The sequence below is a fragment of the Galeopterus variegatus genome, unplaced genomic scaffold, assembly GCF_000696425.1.
Source record: "Galeopterus variegatus unplaced genomic scaffold, G_variegatus-3.0.2 Scaffold2829, whole genome shotgun sequence".
Taxonomy (NCBI): domain Eukaryota; kingdom Metazoa; phylum Chordata; class Mammalia; order Dermoptera; family Cynocephalidae; genus Galeopterus; species Galeopterus variegatus.
The window spans coordinates 166,656-169,613 of NW_007728940.1; the positions used below are offsets into that span (position 1 = coordinate 166,656).

The 2,958-nt window shown below is 52.9% G+C and overlaps 3 non-coding genes across 3 annotated transcripts; 1 reads left to right on the forward strand and 2 right to left on the reverse strand.

Annotated features, from left to right (window-relative positions):
* Positions 1-363: 363 nt before the first annotated feature.
* On the reverse strand, positions 364-435 carry TRNAH-GUG. Its single transcript has one exon. It is a non-coding gene; the product is annotated as a tRNA-His (tRNA).
* Positions 436-1,911: 1,476 nt separating this feature from the next.
* Positions 1,912-1,983, reverse strand: TRNAH-GUG. The gene has a single exon. It is a non-coding gene; the product is annotated as a tRNA-His (tRNA).
* A 642-nt stretch (positions 1,984-2,625) lies between these two features.
* Positions 2,626-2,697, forward strand: TRNAH-GUG. The gene has a single exon. It is a non-coding gene; the product is annotated as a tRNA-His (tRNA).
* The last annotated feature ends 261 nt before the right edge of the window (positions 2,698-2,958 follow it).

The following is a 2,958-nucleotide window of genomic DNA, read 5'->3' on the forward strand; positions in this document are numbered from 1 at the left end:
GGTGGATAGGGTGAAGAATGAGAGGAGTCTTATTTTTGCTACACTTCTGTACAAGTATTTTCTATTTAAAAATGAACGATCCAATTTTCAAAGATTCGTGTAAAAGAAAAAAAAATAACAAGGTCACGGGGGCGCTGTTTTGCAGCAATGATTTAGATGACGCTTTTGCGGAAGAAAGAAATTACAACCGTTTGATCCGAAGCTGTATTCAGGGCATTAAATGAGAATTACTGGAGGTGGCGATCTTTGAGGTGAGAGAAGCAGCAGTTCCATTCAACAGGAGTGAGTTATGATCTATACAAAATGTTATGGACTGTAAGGGAAAAAGAAAGCGAGCCCCTTGCCGTGCCATTGTTCCCACAATGCCGTGACTCGGATTCGAACCGAGGTTGCTGCGGCCACAACGCAGAGTACTAACCACTATACGATCACGGCGAGCTACCGGGGACCTGTGGGGCCGATCTTCTGATTGTCCTCTTCAACAGTCATAGGGCTTCGCAGTCTGCGCGTCATTAAATGATCCACCTATGGGGCGGGGTTTCAGTCTGACGCAGTCTGAGAATGCGCAGGCGCATTGCAGTCTCGCCAGTTGCTTGGGTTCTCTCACGTTTTGGTCCTTTAGCCAAGGGCGGTGGTGATGATGGGATGGGTTTCCTGTTAGTGCGGTGGGAGTTTGGGGGAGATCGCTCGGCCATCCAGAAAGGGGGTTGGCCGGGATCTCAGACTTTCCTTTGAGAATGCCCGTCTCCTGTGCCCTGAAGACCCTTCCAGAGAACATTCTAGGGTTCCCGGGCCTGCAGGTGGCACTCCTCATGGGTTCTTCTCCCTGCTGATTCCCCCGGCAGTGACCCAATATTGCCTTTGTGGAGGGTGTGGACGCCCCAGAACCGAGTTGGCCACGTAGAAGGAACTCAACGCATCTCACCCTCCCGGGGTTCCCTCCGCCCAACACCCACTTCCTTCCAGCCTCTCCTACTCCCCCGACGGTCCTAACTCCTCCCACCGCAATACTCCTGCCGGGCCAGGTACCCATCTCTGTTATGTTCCTGGGCGGCAGCAGGACCGGGTCAGATTTTTCTTCGTATCCATCAATGCTCCCGCCCGGATGGCGCCTAGAACTGGGCAGAGTACACAGTAGGCAGTGGCTATTTGCTAAACTGAGAATTGGTATCTGACAAATGAATCCTGAGTGACCACCCGTCTCTCCAGTGTCACCCGCCCCAATCTCCCTCTGCAGAGGCGCCAGAGGGATCTCACTAAACACGAACTGAGTCCTTCCACTCCTGCACCCCTCACCCTCATCCCCCAGCCTGTGCGAAATTCTTCTTTTCCAGCTCCTCTCTCGACCCTCTCTGTGCCCTTCCTTGTTCTCTAATGACTTGCACTCATTCATTCAACAGGTCCTTGAGAAGCGCCTACTACCTGTCAGGCCAGAGCCTTTTGGGCATTGTGGAAGTGGGGACTTAGAAACAAGACAGAGAGAAGACTTAGAAGAATCGCGATAGTTCCTTTTCAAGACTTCCTTCAGCCTTTGCAAACCAAAGTATCCTGGCTGCTTGACAAATTCCCATTCTGCCTATAAAAGCTACCCCAAAGGTTACTTCCTCTGCCAAGCCTCCTCTTCCTATCATTAGGAGTCCGTTTCCAGTGCTTCTATGGAAATTTGTACATTTGTCTATTACAACAGCTTCCAGTCCCGCGAGTGCTCTGCGCTTTGTCTCCTAGAAGTCGCTTACCCCCAGTGTAACCGCAAGCCTATATCCTTCGGAAGTCCAGGATAGCCAGGGCTGGCGTAAACGTTCCCAACTGTCGCAAGGGGATTGGGGTCCATTTTCCAGGATGTTAAGCTAAGGATAAAAATGGAGGAGTGCGACAAAACGTTGTCCCCTTGCCGTGCCATTGTGTCAACAATGCCGTGACTCGGATTCGAACCGAGGTTGCTGCGGCCACAACGCAGAGTACTAACCACTATACGATCACGGCGAGCTACCAAGGACCCGCCACCGGAGTCTCTTGCTCGAGCTCTTCTCCGTTGAAAGCCCCGCCCCTTGCTTTGTCACGGTTAGTTCCCGCCCACCTCCAACCTCGCTGTTCCCCGAGTGCACGCAGGCGCACCGGCCCACTCCGCTCTCTCGATCTTGGTCCGCGCTGGACCAGGTACCCCGGCTTCGCTACGGTGGAAGCTGCGCTCGGGGTTCCCCTTCTCGCCTCAAGGAAGTTGTGGGGGGGGGGGTCGGAACTGATTTTCCTTCTTGTGGAATTTGAGAGACGGGTCTAATCCCAGCTAGAGTCCGTTCATACAGCGTGACAGGGCATGGTAAGCGTGAGAGGGACCTCGGGCCACCTTTGGTGCGACCCCGGGGCTTCACGTCAGTCCAGGTCCGGCTTCACGGGAATTCTTTAGTTTGCACGGCATTTTCATGTTTCCTCTTCTGCGGTCCGTGCGGACGGCTAAGCAGAGACTTCGATCTGGGGAGTCCACGGCGCCCCCGCCCCTCTTCGGAGCCGGTTGAGGGCCAGAGGGGCATGATAGATAATGGGAAATTTAGGAAAGCTAGAACGAAGGCCATGGAAAAGAGAAGGACCACACTCGGTCAGGCTTTCTCCGTGGCGTCCCGGTAGCTCGCCGTGATCGTATAGTGGTTAGTACTCTGCGTTGTGGCCGCAGCAACCTCGGTTCGAATCCGAGTCACGGCATTGTGGGAACAATGGCACGGCAAGGGCGTCATTTTATCCTTGGGAGGCCGCGTTCTCTCTCCGTGGTGAATTTTGAGGGTTTGCTCCATGTTACTAGCTCAGAGCCGAAGTTATAATGGGGCAATTACCCGTGTACAAAAGTTCTGTGGACACTCGAGGGTCTTCATCTTCTTTCCTTCTTTTTATTCGTCGTCTGCTAATGAATTAGCCGACCCCCATGTTTCCCAGTATGTAATTATTTTATTTTTGGATATATTCTGT